Raw genomic sequence first — 19689 nt, forward strand, 5'->3', positions numbered from 1 at the left:
ACTCATTATGTCCTTGTCCCTGACCCTCTGCTAGGAGGAGGGACCCAAGGAGGCATTCCCACCACAACTAGGGGTCTCCTGAGCAACCTTATGGGGAAAGGCAGGCTCAGAGAGGGGAGGGCACCACCCCAAGGACACACAGCACGTTCATCATAGCAATGTCTATATTGGAAGGGTTTTGGTGTCATCTAGAGCTACCCCAAGTGGGTGGGTAGGGCTGCAAGGTCATTTCTTCACCTACCTACCCACCCCCTCTCTCAACTGTTTTTTTTTTTTTGTCCCTATTATGTGCCACCTTTGAGTGAACTAGACCTCCTGTGCCCACGAGTAGCACAATGTGCTGTGAGAAAGTTGTCAGCACAGCTGAGTGGTCCTAAGGGTGGGGATTTGTGGTGATTTAAAAAGCCAAATCGTCATCTCTTGGTGGGGGGAGGTGAGGAGGAAGGGGTCCAGTGAGGTGCGTCTCACCCAGAGCGATCCTGCCCCCTGGGAGACACTGGGCGTTGTCTGGGGACATCTGTGGTTGTCATGAGTGGGGGGGTCCTGGCTTTGGCTGGGGACCAGGGAGGCTGCTCCACACCCTACAGCACCCAGGATGGCCCCCACAGAGGATGACCCGGTCCCGATGGCAGCAGTGCCGAGGGGGGGACCCCGATCTAGGATCACACCAACATTCTGGCCTGAGTGGTTAGTGGTCAGTGTGGTGTCATGTAGACAAGCCCTCAGGGTGCTCAGGATAGAACCATGGAGTCACCCTCCCTCTCCCCACCTCACATCCTCGCTCACTCTGCTCCAGACACACGGGCCTCCTCGCTGTTCCTCCAACACGCCAGGCCCAGTCCTGCCCCAGGGCCTTTGCATGGGTTGTGCCCTCTGCCTGGACCACACTTCCCCCAATAATCACATGTCTCCTCCTTCATCCTCTGCAAACGTCACCTTCTCAGTGAAGCCATCCTGCAGACATGATATATAATCTCAGCCACTCTCCAGCACTCCAAACCCTTCTTCCCTGCTATCCCCCTTTTTTTTTCTGTGAAAATGAGAACTTCTGATGTACCATAGATTTTACTTTTTATTTTGGTGGTTTTTCTCTCCTCCCAATAGACTAGAAGCCCTATTAAGATGGGATATTTCTGCCTTTTGTGTTCACTGATAGGTGTCGAGTGCTTAGAAAAGTACCTGAAACACAGCAGGTGGGTGGGTGGATGCACGGATGTATGTATGGATGGATGGATAACTTGATGTGTGGATGGATGAATGGGTGAATGAATGAATGATGGATGGATGAATAAAGTACTGGATGATAAATGGATAACAGATGGATGGATGGATGGGTGGGTGGATGGATGGACAGGTGGATGAGAGGATAAGTGAATGGATAATGAATGGATGGATGGATGGATGGATGGATGGGTGAGTGCACGGATGGGGGAATCACTGGTGCAGCGATGGCGACTAAATCCGTGGGAGGAGTCAACATGGTCGTAGGCAGGAAGTCGGGGGTCCAGATGAGCCCTGAGAAGCCCCAGTGTGTAAGGTGGGGGCAGAGGAGGAGGGAGCAACAGAGGCTAAGGAGCGGCAGCCCAGAGACGGTGTGCCCGATGGAGTGTGAGCCCTGGGTCCTAGGTCTTGCCCTCTTGGACAGGAAGCAATGAGTTTATAAGCAGAGGGAGGGGCCCATCAGCCCCGCTATTCTCAGCAAAGTGGGGGATGGCTTCAGGATGAGAGGATGGACAAGGAGGTGGAGAGGGTGACTAGGGACGGGGGTGGTGGAGAGGTGGTGCCACAGCAGAAGGGAATGTCTCCTATAATCTTTAGTGGACGGTATTATTATTTTATGGATGAGAAAGTGGAGGCTCAGAGAGGTTAAGTGGCTGGCCCTAGATCACACAGCAGAAGGGCATCGGGCAGGGTTAATTCCCCGTCTTTAGTCCCTTGATTAGCACTGAATTGAAAGATCTTGAGCCTGGGGTGCCACTGTGCGGTGGGTGGGGATCAGAGGGGTTTGAGACGAGGACTTTGTACAGTCGGTCATGGTTGGAGTCCTGGCTGGGGAGGGGAGGAGATGTTGGTGATCAGAGAGAAATGAAAAAGGCTGTCTCTCCTGCTTTTGTTTCCCCAGCACAGCTGGCACATGACAGGTGCTCAGGAAATATTGACTGACCTGATGCTGGGCATGGCGGGGGGCGGGGGGAGGGAGAAAAATGAATCAAGTGTAGTCGCCGCCCTCTAGGAGGTGGTCTTGATATTAGCAGATCAGTTTGGAAACAAAGTCATTCAGTCAGTCAGTATTTATTGAGCACCTACTCTGTTCCTGGCACTATGTAAGTTCTGGGGACCCCAAACTGAACAAAACACAAACTCCCCCCATCCTCTTGGAAGTGGCATTTCAGTGGGGGAGACAGAAAAAAAAATTATGTGCCATTTGAGATGGTGACAAAGGCACAGGAAAAAATAAAACATGGTGGGGGGTGGTTGAGGAATGTTTTTGGTTTTTTTCTGGTTGCATTGGGTCTTCGTTGCTGCACGCGGACTTTCTCTAGTTCCATCCAGCCAGGGCTACTCATTGCGGTGGCTTTTCCTGTTGCAGAGTATGGGTTCTAGGCGCGTGGGCTCAGTAGTTGTGGCTCGCGGGCTCTAGAGCACAAGCTCGGTAGTTGTGGTGTATGGGCTTAGTAGCTCCGCGGTATGTGGGATCTTTCCACACCAGGGAATCAAACGCATGTCCCCTGCACTGGCAGGCAGATTCTTAACCACTGTGCCACCAGGGAAGTCCCAGGACTGTCGTTTTAAACAGGGTGCTCCATGGAGGTTTCACTGAGGGGGTGACATTTGAGCCAAGACCTGAAGGAAGTGAGAGGGTGAACTGTGCAGAGATCTGGGGGAAATACATCCCAGAACAGCTTGTGCAAAGGCCCTGGGGCAGGACGGGGCCTGGTGTGTTGGAGGAACAGCCGGGAGGCCCGTGTGTCTGGAGCAGAGTGAGTAAGGGGGAGAGGAGGGGGGAGGGCAGGGAGGGGAAGGGGGAGGTCGTTCAGGGCCTTGTGGGCCACCGGGAGGACTTGGGCTTTTACCCCAGGGAGGTGGGAGCTCTGGAGAGTTGTGGAGGGGCGGGGCCTGGCTCAGGTGCTCACGGGCGCCCACTTGTGGCTGCTCTGGGGAGGACAGACTGTGGGCGCCAGGGCGTAGCTGGGGACGGGGGTTAGGGGACTGAGTTGGTCCAGGTGGGGCTGGAACAGGATGGAGACCAGGAACAGTGGCCAAATTCTTACTGAGCACGTGCTGTGTGCTGGGCCCAATGCTGGACACTGGGAACACATAAGTGACTGGGACACTACCTGTCTCCACCCCCCTGACCCAGCATCAGTTGGGGCTGGGGAGGCTTCCCTGAGGAGCAGTGGCTCAGTTGGGACCTTCAGGTTGAGGAGAAATGAGCCAGGCAGAGATGAGGGTGAGGGTGTGTGAACCAAGAAAATGGCAAGTTCAAAGGTAGTCAGCGAGGGACTTCCCTGGCGGTCCAATGGTTAAGACTCCGTGCTCCCAATGCAGGGGGACCAGGTTCGATCCCTGGTCAGGGAACTAGATCCTGCATGCCGCAACTAAAAGATCCCGCATACCTCAACTAAGACCCGGCACAGCCAAATAAATAAATATTAAAAGAAACAAAAACAAAGGCAGTCATTGAGATGCCAGGCGTGGGGTGTGTCCAGGGTCAGGGTGCAGCCAGGGACACGACCAGTGTCCATCAGGGTCAGTCCCCAGACCTACCAAGCTGCCTGGGAAGTGACAAAAATCCCAGACTTATGCATGAACATAAGGACCATGAATAGTAAAAAGGAAAAAAAATTGTTTTTCTTTTCATTTTTTTTCTTTTTCTTTTTTTTTTGCTGTACGCGGGCCTCTCCCGTTGCGGAGCACAGGCTCCGGACGCGCAGGCTCAGCGGCCATGGCTCACGGGCCCAGCCACTCCGCGGCATGTGGGATCTTCCCGGACCGGGGCACGAACCCGCGTCCCCTGCATCGGCAGGCGGACTCTCAACCACTGCGCCACCAGGGAAGCCCCTCTTTCATTTTTAAAACAGTTTTTTTAGTTCATTAGATCAATGTAACAAGCTCCAGCGACTTAAGTCGTTCCCCAAGGCTCTGGAATTTTCTGGAACTCAGAAGCCCTTTACCCACCCCCAGTTTGGGTTTAGCACCAGGGGTTGTTTCTGACTTGCTGTATGACCTCAGGAAAGCTGCTCAGCATCTCTGAGCCTGGGTTAACTCCTCTGTAACATGGGGATAAAAATAGTGTGAGAGGGCTTCCCTGGCGGCGCAGTGGTTGAGAGTCCGCCTGCCGATGCAGGGGACACGGGTTCGTGCCCCGGTCTGGGAGGATCCCCCATGCCGCGGAGCGGCTAGACCCGTGAGCCATGGCCGCTGAGCCTGCGCATCCGGAGCCTGTGCTCCGCAACGGGAGAGGCCACAACAGTGAGAGGCCCGCGTACCGGAAAAAAAAAAAAATATATATATATATATATGGTGTGAGAATCCAGGGATGGCAGGGAGAGCAGCTGCGTGAGGGCTTGGCTCCATGCACATGGCTGGTACCACTTGGGGGATTTTTAGTCAGTCCTGCAGGGGTCCTTCCCATGAAGACCCCCAAACCCTCAGATCCAGCAGGGCCCAAACCGGGTTCCACCTCTTCCTTCCAAACTGCTGCTGCTCCTGGGTCCCCATTGGTACCAGTTTCCTGGGGTAGCCATTCCAAACGATCACAGATTCTCTCTCAGTCCTGGAGGCCAGAAGTCTGAGATCAAGGCTGTGCTCCCTCTGGAGGCTCCAGGAGAGGGTCCCTCCTGCCTCTTCCAGCTTCTGGGGGCTCCAGGCGTCCCTTGGCTTGTGGCTGCATCCGTCCAGTGTCTGCCTCCATATTCCCCTGTCTTCTGTCTGTGTCTCCTCTTCTGTCTCGTATAAGGACACTTGGCATTGGATTTGGGACCCACATGGTTGTCCAGGATGATCTCATGTCAAGATCCTTACATCTGCAAAGACCCTTTTTCCAAATAAGGTCCCGTTCCCACGTTCCTGGAGTGGATGGATCTTTTCTGGGAGGACCAGCATTCAGTGCACAGAGATGCTTCTCATCTTCTGGGCTTCCCTAGCCCTGTGTCCCCACCTCTGCCCCAGGCTGACAACACACAGGGGTGTGTCTATCTCTGCCTCTACCCAGCCTGGAGCCTTAGCATCACCCATTAGTCAAAGCATTGTCTCCAGAACCCCAGCTGAGCAGAGGCCTGTTGCCATGGAGGGACAATGGCCACCTCTGCCCCCTTCCTCAGAGAGGAGCATCCCCAGGGCTGGGGGAAGAGCCCTGTGTCATGTGTCATGCAAGTATGGGCTTAAGTCCTAGCCCTGTCCTATCTGTGGTGACCTGGGCCACTGGGAACCTCAGTCTCCTCACCTGTAAGGTGGACACTCTTCTCCCTACCATCGTAGGCTCTGTGGGGTCGGCCTGGGTCTGCATGTTTGGGAGGCCTGTATTAATGGTTCAGTTTATCTGTGCATCAAACAGTTGGTGTCTAGACTAGATTGTACGTGGCCCACAATGGTCTTTTCATGGATGCTCTTAAGGCCACGTTTGTCTTAAAATACTAAAGGTGTGGAGTGAGTTCAGGGAAGATGGCAGAATTGGGTGCCTCTGCCACTCCACACCCCAGGGACCAAAGCCCCAAAAGTGCAGTGAATGGGAGTGAAGCCCATGATATCAGATACCCCTGGCTTCAAATTCCAGCTCCACCCCTTACCTGCTGTGCAATCATAGGCAAGTCACTTTGTCTCTCTGAACCTCAATTCCTCCATACAATGCATAACACCTCCCTCATAGGATTCCTGCAGAGAAGAGAGGGGCGTGGAGCCAGGTACCAGGACAGCGAACGCCCTAAGTGTTCAATGAATTGGCTGTTATTGCTACTACTGTTATAAGAGGGGAAATATTGTGGTGCAGAAGGGCTGGGACTGGAGTTAGACTTCCAGGGTTCGAATTCCACCTCTGGGACCTGTCGCTGTGTGACAGCTCAATGTCTGGTGTTTCCGTGTCCCTGTCTTAAAATGGGGAGAAAACAGATACAATAGTGCCATTCTCTTGGGCTAGGCTGAGGGTTTGAAGGGTTCATATGGGTGATGTCTCTGTAAGATGCTTGGCACTCAGTGAACTTCAACTATTACTGTCATTATTACAACTTCAAGTCATGAAATTCCAAAAGCTGTGACCTTGGAGCAGAGCGCAGAGGATCTTGTCAAGAGGAGGGACCCTCAGGATTTCCCAGTAAAGAAGGGGATCTGCTGCTTGCTTGCCTCCAGGGACAGGGCACTGCCTCCCTCCAAAGAGAGCCATGATGAGGTGGATCTAGTTGTTAGACAATTTTCATATATTGAGGAAATCTCTTGTTTCCCAAGGATCCCCCCATTGGTCCCTACTCCACCTGGGGTGTCGAGAGGTCAGCTCTTGTCCAGGCTTTGAAAAATGGGGGTGGGTGTGAAGGGAACCATGGGGTTGTCAAGTACTGAGCATTCTGGGTTATTGGTTCTTGGAGGTGGGGCTGCCCTATTGACCTGCTCCGCCTCTACAGAACCCCAGGGCTTGGCCAGCGCGGGGCTTCGAGTGTGTTTTGCTGAACGCCTGGTCCCACCCTCTTGTCATTGACGAGGCTGGTGTATAGGGTGAGGGTAGCCAGGGCTGGAATCTGCTGAGAGGCTCACCCATTGTGGGCACTGGCTGGGCTGAGATTTCCCTGGGAGGGTCCCTCTAGGACTAGGATGCAGCAAACCAGACCCCCTAAATTGAAATGGGGTCCATGGCCTCTTCAACATTTGATCCAGCAGCACATTCTGTCAGAAAGGTGGTACTATTTTAAGGTTCCTTACAGGGAAAGTTAAGGCAGGGGCCTGTGACCCTCCACATAGGCCTGGGGGGCCTATTTCCCTCATAGGCTCTGGGGAAAATTTTTAGAAAAGATGCAAACTCAAGGCAGTGTATCCTAGTGGTTAGCACACAGTTCGAGGCGCCTGACTGCCTGGGATGTTCCACTGTGTGACCTTGGGCAAGTCACTTCCGCTCTCTGTACCTCAAGCCCTCATCTGTAAAACGAGGACAATGCCAACAGCTCCTTTGTGGGGTTATTGTGACGATTAAATGAGTCAGTATTGAGTATAAGCTTATTAGCAATAAAAACTAAGAAGCTTAAGGCTTCCCTGATGGCGCAGTGGTTGAGAGTCTGCCTGCCGATGCAGGGGACACGGGTTCGTGCCCTGGTCCGGGAAGATCCCACATGCCGCGGAGCGGCTGGGCCCGTGAGCCATGGCCGCTGAGCCTGCGCGTCCAGAGCCTGTGCTCCACAACGGGAGAGGCCACAACGGTGAGAGCCCTGTGTACCGCAAAAAACAAAAACAAAACTAAGTTGCTTTATTAACATCATCACTAAAAGTCTGTGTTTGTTGGGAACTGTATTTATTTGTTAAGGCTGCTGAAATAATGTGCTGCAAATAATGTGCTGCAAACTTCTGATTAAAAAATCAGAAGTGTAATCTCTCCTAGTCCAACAGGCCAGAAGTCTGAGATCAAGGTGTTGGCAGGGCTGGCTTCTTTTTTTTTTTTGGCCGCACTGTGTGGCATGTGGGATCTTAGTTCCCCGACCAGGGATCAAACCCGTGCCCCCTGCATTGGGAGCGCGGAATATTAACCACTGGACCGCCAGGGAAGCCCCAGGGGCTGGCTCCTTCTGAGACCATTAAGGAGAATCTGATGCAGGTCTTCCAGCTTCTGGTGGTGCTGGCAGTCCTTACCGTTCTTTGGCTTGTCATACATCCCCCAGATTTCTGCCTTCATGTTCACATGACGTTCTCCCTGTGTCCATGTCTCTGTGTTCAAGTCTTCCCCTTTTATAAGGGTACCAGTCTCATATTGGATTAGGGTCCACCCTACTCTACTATGACCTCACCTCAACTAATTGCATCTGCAACGACCCTATTTCCAAATAAGTTCACATTCTGAGGTCCTGTTGGTTGGGAGAACAACATATGAGCTTGCGGGAGGAGGGAAACAGTTCAACCCTAATAGAACCTGAAATTCGAGGCTCTATTATCCAGAAACCGGTGAACATGACACGTTTTCACCAATTAGAAAAGAGAAGCTAAAAGGCCGAGAAGAGATAGGGCCAAGAAAACAGGGAAACATTTCAGTACCAGGGACAGCGGCTCGCGTGTTTGTTTTGGTTTTTTCTCTCGCTGCAAACCTTCCAGACCCAGAGGCTGATGGAAGGTTATTCAGGGGTCTCACCTACCCTCCTAGGGCCAGCACACTCCATCTTCTGCATATAGGGCTCCACAGGCAAGAAAGGACCCAAGGAGAAAGGGCTTTGCCCCTATTTTACATCTCCCTGCAGCCCAATTTCTTGCCAATCATGCCTAATTTCTCTCAGTCTTTATGGCCGATTTTCGTAGTGCTTCTCCTTTCCCTGAAGACCTTGGGAGATTCTATTCAGAAAATAGAAACACCAAAAAGAAAAAAGTGGAAAGATGAGGCATGTATTGGAAGAAGACATGGGCATCAAATATAATCAAAAAAGAATAAGCACACACAATTTATAAAGAGGGGGTGTTTGTAATATATCCCAATTACAAGTTTTTATTCTGGTAAAATTACATAACAAAATTTACCAACTTAACCATTTTTAAGTGCACAGCTCAGTGGCATTAAGCACATTTACATTGTTGTGCAACTGTCCCCACCATCATCTCCAGAACTTTCTCATCTTCCCAAACTGAAACTCTGTCCCCATTAAACACTGATTCCCCATCCCCCTCCCCCAGCCCCTGGCCCCCACCATCTACTTCCTGTCGCTATGCATCTGACTCCTCTGGGTCCTTCTATGAGTGGAATCATACTGTATTTGTCCTTCTATGTCTGGCTTATTTCACTGAGCATCAGGTCTTCAGGGTTCATCCATGTTGCAGCAGGTGTCAGAATTTCTTTCCTTTGTGGTCCTTTTATAGATGGACCACATTTTGCTTATCCATTTATCTGTTGATGGATATCTGGGTTGTTTCCACCTTTTGGCTGTTGTGAATAATGCTGCTATCAACACGGGTGTGCAAATATCTCTTCGAGTCCCTGCTTTCAATTCTTTTGAGATATATACCCAGAAGTGGAATTGCTGGATCATATGGTAATTCTATGTTTAACTTTTTTTAGGAGCTGCCAAAGTGTTCTCCACAGCGGCCGCACAATTTTACATTCCCAACACATTTAAATGTTTTTTAAATGCTAGAAGCTGTCCTCAGCTCTGCCTGGTGCCCCTTCCCCAGGGCTGCAGGGCACCTCTCAGGCCTGGGGCGGGGACCCCTCCCCATCACCAGGCCCAGCTGGTGGGAGCAGCCGCGTAGTGAGCGCAGCCCAGCAGGATGCGGCTTTAATTAGCTCCAGCCTGGGGCGGAAGTGGTGCCCACGGAGCTGTTCCTAGGGGCTCTGCACAGGGGGTCCTCTTCGGGGAAAGCAGAGAGACCATGGGGAGGGAGCTGGGCATGGAGGACACAGGACTCGACAGCATCAGAGCAGCCAACCATGGTCTCATTTCACAGACAGTGAAACTGAGGTCCATGGGGGTTAGAGAGGCAAACCCAGCGCTGGAGCCCGGATCCCTATGTCCATCCCAGGGAACTTGCCTGCATCCTCTAGCCCGCCTCGGGCAAACATCTTTCAAAATATCTTTGATCTCATTGGCCTTTCTCTGGGCGCCTCCCTCTGCTCGCTCCTCTTCTGTGTCTGTCTCTCAACCTTTCTTGTCTCTGTGGCTCTCACGCTTCTCACCCCCCGCCCCCATTCAGGACTTCCTCCAATCACACCCTCTCTCTAGACTACTTTAGGGCCGGCCCCGCCCCTTGCCTCTCCTGATTGGCCCTGCCCTTTGACGCCACACCCCACCCGTGTAGCTCCGCTCCCCGACCCTTGGTGGGTCAATCCCACCGCACCCTTGGACCATCCTCTCTGATGGGGGAAACTGAGGCCCACACAGGGGCAGCGTCCCACCCGAGGCCACAAAGCTGGTTAGTGGCAGAGTCACTGTGCTCCTCATTCCAGGGTTGAGGCCTCTTCTGACTCCTTGGGGCTGCTGGTGCCCTCCCCACCCTTCTCCCTGGGGCAGCAGCTCTGCCCCCTCTCCCTTCCCCCACCTCGCCCCGCATTTTAGCATCAGCCACGGATTTAATTAACAGCTGATTCTCCTCTCTGCCTTTCCCTGTCTCACCCTTTGGGAAATGTACGTGTGGGAGGGGAGAGCTGAGCTACTCCTACTGCCCCACACCCAAAGGGGGCTCCAGCCTCCTTTTCTCTTTTTGTTTTTTAAATTGTAGTAAAATACACATAACATTAAATTTACCACCTTAATCATTTTTCCTTCTTGTCTTTCCTTAAATTTTTTTTTATTGTGGTTAAATACACATAACATAAAGTTGACCATTTTAACCATTTTTAAGTGTGCAATTCAGTGGCATTAAGTACATTCCCACTGTTGTGTAACCATCCCCACCATCACCTCCAGAACTTTCTCATCTCCCCAAACTGAAATTCTGTCCCCATGAAACACTAACTCCCCACCCCCTCCCCCAGCCCCTGGCCCCCACCATCTACTTCCTGTCTCTATGGATGCGACTCCTCTGGGGACCTCGTGTGAGTGGGATCACACAGTATCCTTCTGTGTCTGGTTCTCTCACTGAGCATAACATCCTCAAGGTTCATGTATGTTGTAGCATGTGTCAGAATTTCCTTCCTTTTAATTTATTTATTTGGCTGTGCCGTGCGGCATGTGGCATCCTAATTCTCCAACCAGGGATCGAACCTGTGCCCCTGCAGTGGGAGCGCGGAGTTTTAACCACTGGACCGCCAGAGAAGTCCCATTTCCTTCCTTTATAAAGCTGAGTAATATTCCATTGTACAGGTGGACCACGTTTAGTTTATCCATTCATCAGTCAGTGGACGCTTGGGTTGTTTCTGCCTCTTGGTTATTGTGAATAATACTGCTGTGAACATGGGTATACAGCATCCTTTTCTCCTAACACCCATTTTTGTCTCCCCTCCAGGCTGTGCCTTTCTCACCTACTGTGCCAGGGACTCCGCCATCAAAGCTCAGACTGCCCTGCACGAACAGAAGACCTTGCCCGGGGTGAGTCCTGGGTGCTGTCTGGGAAGGGAGGGAACACACGGAGGAGATGCTTTCGGCCTGGGGAAGGCTAAGGGCCTTCCTGGGATCAGCTGTGAAGCCCACGTGCTTCTGGACTCAGAAAGAGGCATAAGGAACAGGGAGACAAATTCACCAGAATGAGCATTTCTTGTGTGCCTACTGCATCCCATGCTGTATACTTCACATCAGGGTTGTTGTGTGGCGTGCAGGCTGCATACTGCACAAGGGCACCTGACTTAGCATGCGAGTGTCATTGGACTGAAACCTGAAGGATGAGGAAATATTGGCAGGGCAGAGGGACAGCCTGTGCAAAGGCCCTGGGGCAGGACTGGGCCTGGTGTGTTGGAGGAACAGCGAGGAGGCCCATGTGTCTGGAACAGAATGAGCGAGGGGGAGAGAGGGAGGAGGGGAGGGCAGGGAGGTGAGAGAGGCAGATGTGCAGGGCCTGTGGGCCTCAGGGAGGAGCCTAGACCCTACCTGTTTCTCACAATAAAAAGGGAAGGGGTTCTCTTTCCCCTTGTCCTTATGGAGCAAATGAAGCTATGGCTCCTTAATGTAATAGTTCCTCCCCAGGGAAAGCTGGCCCAGGCTCTGTCCCTGCTGGTCTCTCTTATCAGCCCTGTCCTCTTTGGGTGGGCAGGAGGTCCCTGCCCCCAGTAAAGGATGGATGGTCCCCCTCAGCCAGCCAAGCCAGGTCTCCAGTGAGAACTGTGGCACTCCCCACCATGACTTCGGGGGTGGGGGGTCGCCCTTTCCCTCTGGAAATCTCAGGGACCCTTCAGCCTCAAGGGTATTCAGTGGATGCTTTGGTGGCATCATGCCATCACTGCTGGGAGCATGGGCACAGCACGGCTGATAGTGGACAATCTGGGGTTCGCCTGCCAGGGACATGAAGCTGTGGTATGGGTTTGACTCAACTCTGAACAAGCATCACAATGTTTCGGAGGGGGTGGCCTCAACCTTATCTTGCAGAACAAAGAGCCCCTCTTTGGAAGGTGAAGTGGCAGAAGCAAGAGCATACACTTTGGTGACCACATCAGTGGGCTCCTCATTTAGCTCCCACCTGTTTTTGCTGTGTGACAGTGAGCCAGTAACTCAACCTCTCTGGTCTTCAGCATCGGAAGAGTATAATGGGGTGAAACTGTAGAGAAGGTCATGGAGGGATTCACAGAGTAAGTGGCATTTGAGAAGAGACTTGGAAGATGAGAAGGCAGGGCATGCCAGGAGAAGGAACAGGACTTGCAAAGGTGACTTAGAGCCTGTGGAACAAACACCATCCGGAACTCACTCTTCTCCCTCCCTTGGACCTTCTGCCAATACCTCCCCAAATCAACTGGAAACTGGAGGGCAGGTCCGTCCATACAGGTTAGCATCAAGGGGCACAGTGGAGTTCTACGGACTGTATTAGTTATCTCTTGATGCACCACAAATTACTGCTCAACTTAGTGGCTTCAAAAAATCAGCATTTGGGCTTCCCTGGTGGCGCAGTGGTTGAGAGTCCGCCTGCCGATGCAGGGGAACGCGGGTTCGTGCCCCGGTCCGGGAAGATCCCACATGCCGTGGAGCGGCTGGGCCTGTGAGCCACGGCCGCTGAGCCTGTGCGTCCGGAGCCTGTGCTCCACAACGGGAGAGGCCACAACAGTGAGAGGCCCGCGTACCGCAAAAAAAAAAAAAAAAAATCAGCATTTGTTATCTCACAGTTGCCACGGGTCAGGAATTGGGGCGTGAGTTTGCTGTGTGGTCCTGGCTTTGGGGTCTCTCCTGAGGTGGCAGTGAAGTTGTCAGCCAGAGCTCGACTGTTGGCTGGAGGCCTCAGCGTCTCTCCCCGTGGGCATCTCCCTGGTGCCTGCTGCTTGAGGGAGGGGCCTCACAACAGGGCTGCTGGCTTCCCCCAGGGCATGTGATCGGAGCAGGCGAGAGCCAGGAGGAAGCCACGGCGCCTTTTATGGCTTCCTTTCAGAATGGCACACTCTCATTTCTGCCATATTCTATCCTGGCAACTTGCCAGGAACCAGGGGGCCTTGGGGAGGGACACCTTGGAGGGACAAAGTTTGGTAGTGGATTTGTCCAAGTTCTGGCAGCCAGCAAGCAGCAGAACAGGGATATGACCTTCATGGTCTGACTGCAGACCCCATGCTAGCAACAGCTCCAGTGCTGTTTCCCAATCCTTCCATATCCAGTGGACCTTTTTTTTTTTTTTTTTTTTTTTTTTTTTGTGGCATCAGGTCCTGGCTGGAAGCTCTGACTCTCTGTTCAGAGAAATCAATACCCACATGGAGATTTGCCAATGTTCCTAGAAGTTTCCCTCCGCCCCCATCAGCTAAGTCCCACTTCCCCATTCCCCTGCGCCCATTTTCCTGATGGGATCACTGAGATCCAAAGCCAGTGCCTTTGGCTGCCTGAGGCCTCAGGGGCCTGTTCCCTCTGTGTTGGGGGCTAAAGCTGGGCTCTAGCAGACGGTGGAAGAGCCAGGAGTCAAGGAGCCATCCCTCCCTGTATGCCCCGCCCCTCTTTCCAGGCTGGTCTCTGGTCCGAGGCCTCTTCAGGATGTAAAGATGCCAGTTGCCAGGGGTTCCTTCTCTGTGTCAGGCTCAGGGCTCTCTGTCCTCCTCTCTCTGCTCACTCTCCCAGCCCATGGATCCAGTTCTTTCATCCATCTATCCAGCCACCAGCAAACTTTCATTGAGCACCTATGCTGCACTTCTCTCGCCAGCTCTGTGTGCAGAAACCACCCCCTGGTGACTCTCTCAGGCACCCCAGACCCAGCAGAGCTCAAAGTGGCCACAGCATCCCCTTTGAACAAGCTTCTCCTCCTCCCTCCCCCATCCCCCCCCAGCCCTGCCATCCCCACATCCTGCTCTCCAGAGCCTCTCCTCCATGTGTCACCCCTCCCCCCACTTCTGTGATCCTGTGGGTTCCCATCCCAGCTCCACCCCTCCCAACCTGTGTGACCTTGACAGTATCTTTCCTTAAGAGGCTCAGTCATCCTTGTCTCCAAAATGGGCATCGCCAGGTCCATCTGACCAGGCTGGAGAGGGGGTTGTTTAAAAATGTGGGTACAGGGCTTCCCTGGTGGCACAGTGGTTGAGAGTCCGCCTGCCGATGCAGGGGACACAGGTTCGTGCCTCGGTCCGTGAAGATCCCACATGCTGCGGAGCGGCTGGGCCCGTGAGACATGGCCACTGAGCCTGCGCATCTGGAGCCTGTGCTCCGCAACGGGAGAGGCCACGGCAGTGAGAGGCCCGCGTACCGCAAAAAAAAAAAAAAAAAAAAATGTGGGTACAAAGTAGATTCCATTTTTGGAGATGTTAAGCTCTTATATTTTGGTCTCTGGCAGCCCCTAGTTCCTAGAAATTCCTCACTCTCCAGATACTAAGGACCCAGAAAGAACACCAACCTCTAGGTCGGGTGGAGAATGTGTGGGAAACTGCCTTCCTACCTGGAGAATCTCTACGCTGCTTTCAAGGCGACCCCTGTTGTCTCCTCCCTCTGCTTATCCCTGACCCCTCGGGGCTGGGGGTGACTGCGTCTACCTATGTCTCCCCCTAGATTGGGGGTCCCTTGAGGGCAGACCGTGACTTTCAGGATGGGAGTAAATCCAGGGGTGTAGATGTCTCCTAGGGCCACTCTAACAAGGCACCACAAACTGGGTGTATTAAAGCAACAGAAACTTACAGTCTCCCAGTTCCAGGAGCCAGAGTCCAAGATCCAGTTGTCAGCAGGGCTGCCCTCCCTCTGCAGGCTCTCAGGGAGATTCTATCCCAGGCTGTCTCCCAGCTTCTGGTGGTCGCTGGGAATCCTTGGCTTGTAGACGCATCCCTCCAACCCCTGCCTCTGTCATCACGTGGCCTTCTTCTCTGTGTCTTCAGCTCTCCCACCTTCCTCTGCCTTTCTCTCTCTCTCTCTTTTTAAAAAATATTTATTTATTTATTTATTCATTGGTTGTGCCGGGTCTTAGTTGCGGCTCGCTGGCTCCTTAGTTGTGGCATGCAAACTCTTAGTTGCGGCATGCATGTGGGATCTAGTTCCCTGACCAGGGATCAGAGCCGGGCCCCCTGCATTGGGAGCGAGGAGTCTTTGTTTTTTAAATTAATTAATTTTATTTTTATTATTTTTGGCTGCGCTCCGTCTTTGTTGCTGCATGTGGGCTTTCTCTAGTTGCGGCGAGCAGCGGCTACACTTCGTTGCGGTGCGTGAGCTTCTCATTGTGGTGGCTTCTCTTGTTGCAGAGCATGGGCTCTAGGCACGCGGGCTTAGTAGTTGTGGCTCGCGGGCTCTAGAGCGCAGGCTCAGTAGTTGTGGCACACGGGCTTAGTTGCTCCTCAGCATGTGGGATCTTCCCGGACCAGGGATGGAACCCGTGTCCCCTGCATTGGCAGGCAGATTCTTAACCACTGCGCCATCACGGAAGTCTGTACCTTTCTCTCTCTCTCTTTGTTTTTAAATAAATTTATTTATTTTTGGCTGTGTTGGGTCTTTGTTGCTGCGTGCGGGCTTTCTCTAGTTGCGGCGAGCAGGGGCTACGCTTTGTTGCGGTGTGTGGGCTTCTCAGTCCAGTGGCTTCTCTTGTTGCGGAGCACGGCCTCTAGAGCGCAGGCTCAGTAGTTGTGGCTCACGGGCTCTAGAACGCAGGCTCAGTAGTTGTGGCGCGCGGGCTTAGTTGTTCTGCGGCATGTGGGATCTTCCCGGACCAGGGCTTGAACCTGTGTCCCCTGCATTGGCAGGCGGATTCTTAACCACTGTGCCACCAGGGAAGCCCCTCTGCCTTTCTCTTATGAGGACACCAGTCATTGGATTTAAGGCTCACCTAAATCCAGGATGACCTCGTGTCCAGATCTATCACTTAATTACATCTCTAAAGATGCCTTTTCCAATAAGCTCCCACTCACAGATTCCAGGGGTTAGGACTTGGACATATTTTTAGGGAGAACAGCCATTCAACTCACTACAAGGGGTGACCACAAAATAAAGAGCCAGATATAAGGGTCACTGTGGGCAGCATCTCAAGGGAGAACCAGGTGACCTGTGTTGATGGCCTCACGGAGGGCAAACAGGGTGGCTTCTTGGAGGGGGATGCATTTGAGCTGAGTCTTGAGCAATGGGGAGGATTGTGGCAGATGGGGGTGGTGTGAGCACGGGGTATACCAAGACTTGGAAGCAGGAACATGCCTGGCCTGCTGAGTGCAAGGACATGTGAGAGCCTGACGAACGAGTTTACTGCCCCCAGGGACACTGGGCAATGTCTGGGGACATTTGTGGTTGTCATGACCGGGAGATGCTGCTGGCATCTTGTGGGTAGAGGCCAGGGATGCTGCTCCAAACCCTACAGTGCACAGGACGGCCCGCCATGATGGAGAATTACCCAGCCCCAAATCAACAGTGCTGAGGCTGGGAAACCCTGTTTAGGAGAATAAGGAGCTGGTTAATGTTCTAGAACGGTGCTAATAGAAATAGAATGCAAGCCATGTATAGCATTTAGATTTTTCTAGGAGCATCATTTAATGGGTAAAAAGAAACAGTTGAAATGAATTTTAATGCTATCTTTTATTTTAACCCACTATCTCCAAAATCCTATCAAGAGGCAGTCAGTAGGGCCCACGTAAAACTTATTAACGAGATAGTTCACATTCCTTTTTTTCATCCTAAGTGTTCCAAAATCCGGTGTGTGGATTGCACACTTCTAGTCCATCTCAAGTGGGACACTCAGTGGTTATCAGAGATGCTCGATCTGGATTTGCATTTTATAAAATTGACAGTTGAAAAAGTAGATTCACTTGCCCAAATTGTCCTAAACATACTTAAAGGTTTTCCAAGAATGAAGTCGGCTAGTATCAGGTTTTAGACTTAGATTTACCTTTATATTAATTTAAAAAAAAATAAATTTATTTATTTTTGGCTGCGTTGGGTCTTCGTTGCTGCACACCAGCTTTCTCTAGCTGCGGCGAGCGGGGGCTACTCTTCGTTGCAGTGCGCGGGCTTCTCATTGCGGTGGCTTCTCTTGTTGTGGAGCTTGGGCTCTAGGTGTGTGGGCTTCAGTAGTTGTGGCTCGCGGGCTCTAGAGCGCAGGCTCTGTAGTTCTGGCTCATGGGCTTAGTTGCTCCGCGGCATGTGGGATCTTCCCGGAGCAGGGATGGAACCCGTGTCCCCTGCATTGGCAGGCAGATTCTTAACCACTGCGCCACCAGGGAAGTCCTATATTAATTTTAACTGAACACAATTATGTTCCGTTTCTCGGTCACACAAGCCACATTTCAAGCGCTCAGTAGCCACATGTGGCTGTCGGCTGCTCTAGTGGATGGCATAGTTCTAAAATGCTCCAGACCAAGGGTCAGCCAGCTTTTTCTGTAAAGCAGAAATGTATGGCTTTGCCGGCCATACAGCCTCTGTCACATCTACTCAAAGTGTTAAACAGTTAACAGATGACAAGTGAACAAATGGGCATGGCTGTGTGCCAGTAAAACTTTATTGACAACAACAGATTGGGGGCCCAAATAGCGCTGTAGTTTGCCAATCCCCATTATAGACCATTGCTGTCCAACAGAACTTGAAGGTGGAAGTGTTCTCTCTGTGCTGTCCAATAGGGTGGCCACTAGCTCCGTGTGGCTATGGAGCCCTTAAAAAGGGGCAAGAGTGACACAGGAACTGAAGTTTTTTGTTGTTTTTTTTAGGAACTGAAGTTTTAATGTTATTTAATTTTAATAGATGTAAATTTAAACTTCCAATGTCTACATGTGGCTAAGGGCTACCGTACTGGACAGTGCAAATCTAGAATATTCTAGATCAGGGATCAACTACTGTTTTGGAGAGCCCAGACCGAGAACGTTCCAGACCAGGGCTCAGCCACCATATTAGACAATGCAGACCTGGAATGTTCTAGGCTGGGGGTCAGCTACCATGTTAGACTGTGCAGGCTAGAATGTTCTTCTTAAGGCATAGAGATCATTGCCGGTGTTTTGTCTCTGGTGGACACGTGCCACGTTTGGGTCGGGTGCATACCCAGGAGTTCCGATCCCTGAGTACGCGTATCTTCCAATTCTGATGAGCGAAGAAGCTGATTTGGGGGGTGAGCCTCCCTGCCTGAGAACACCCGCAGAAATGGAATCAGCCTTTCAGAACAAGCGCTGGAGGCTTGCTTGCTGATCGCACGAGGAGGCATGGGGGCTACTGCGCAGGAGACCCCCTTGCCTGTCAGCGGCAGCTGAGCACAGGCGTCCGAGCCCCCTCCCAGGCGTCTCCGCCAGAGGATGGAGCCTCGGCGGGCTTCAAGAGAAAGCCCACCCCGCGGGCTCACGTCTCCGCGCACACCCGCGCGCACCTCTCGGGAGTCGGGGGGCGGGGAGGCCGGGGCTGGGTTGCGGCGCGGCCGGGGCTGGGTTGCGGCGCTAGAGACGGACAGCCACCATCTCTCCTGTCCCCGTGTGTGTGTGTTGGAGGAGTCGTATAAAGCGGACACTTCTGTTTTTCTGTCTCTTGATGACCCAGGAGGGGAGTGGTCCCCGTCGTTTGCCGGCTCGGTGCATCTCTCCGTGCCCTGGCAGAGCCCAGGCCCCCAACCCCCATAATGCTGCTTTCTGCAGCGAGTGACCCACCCACTCCCACTTCCAGTTCTCTCCTCGAGTATGACAGCAGCGTCCGTGGGGGACGCAGTTTAATCAAATCTCAGCACTCTGGAATAGGATCCTACATTGAATAACAGAATCCCAGAATAGAACCCAGAATGGACCGCAGGACCCTGGAATCCACACTGGGCAGATGTCTCTGATTCCCGCAGGAGTTCTTTGCTGGCTGTCAAACCCCAGGACGGGGTTCCTGCGGATGGAAGGGATCCCCCCCTCCCCTCCTCACACCCTCACCCCCATCAACAACAGGCAACAGGTCCAGATCCTGCCTCTTGGATGGTGAGGGGGCTGGGCCATGTGAGGCAATTCCATCTCTTTCTTTGTGAAGGCCTTGGTGGGTGAGGGATGCCCCAGACCTGGCGGCCGCCCTGCTGCTCATCTGAGCACCCTGGAAAAGGATGAGTTTGTCCAGCTATGAGTCCCCCCACAGGCCCCTCCTGAAGCCCCTTCTGTGCACACAGGGGTCTCTGAGGTGGTCCCTTTGCACGATCCACCCCCATATCCCGTGACTCAGCTCAGAGTCAAGCCAACCCTGAGAATGGGCGGGGGGGCCCCAAAGTGCCGAATGTCTCATGATTTGGCTTCCCCAGACCTCAGTATCCTAGTCTGTAAAGTGGGTTTGCGGAGTGTTTTGAGGGTCCTTTGAGGTGACACAGGCCAGATGCTGAGCACACACTTGGCAAATAGATGCTGAGTGAATGAACGCAGGGTCCCAGGCAAGTCGAGCTGTGGGACTCTGGCCAGTCATGTCTCTTGCCGAGCCTGTTTTCTCCCGTGAAATGGGGACAGTGCAGACATGCCTGGCACGAGCTCTTGGGTTACTTCCCGTGCAGGGCACTGTGCCCAGCACG

Source organism: Delphinapterus leucas, unplaced genomic scaffold (genome assembly GCF_059928025.1).
Source record: "Delphinapterus leucas isolate spDelLeu-1000000601 "Yukka" unplaced genomic scaffold, BTC_Dleu_Yukka2 spDelLeu_asBTCV2_sq25, whole genome shotgun sequence".
In the NCBI taxonomy this organism is placed as follows: Eukaryota; Metazoa; Chordata; class Mammalia; order Artiodactyla; family Monodontidae; genus Delphinapterus; species Delphinapterus leucas.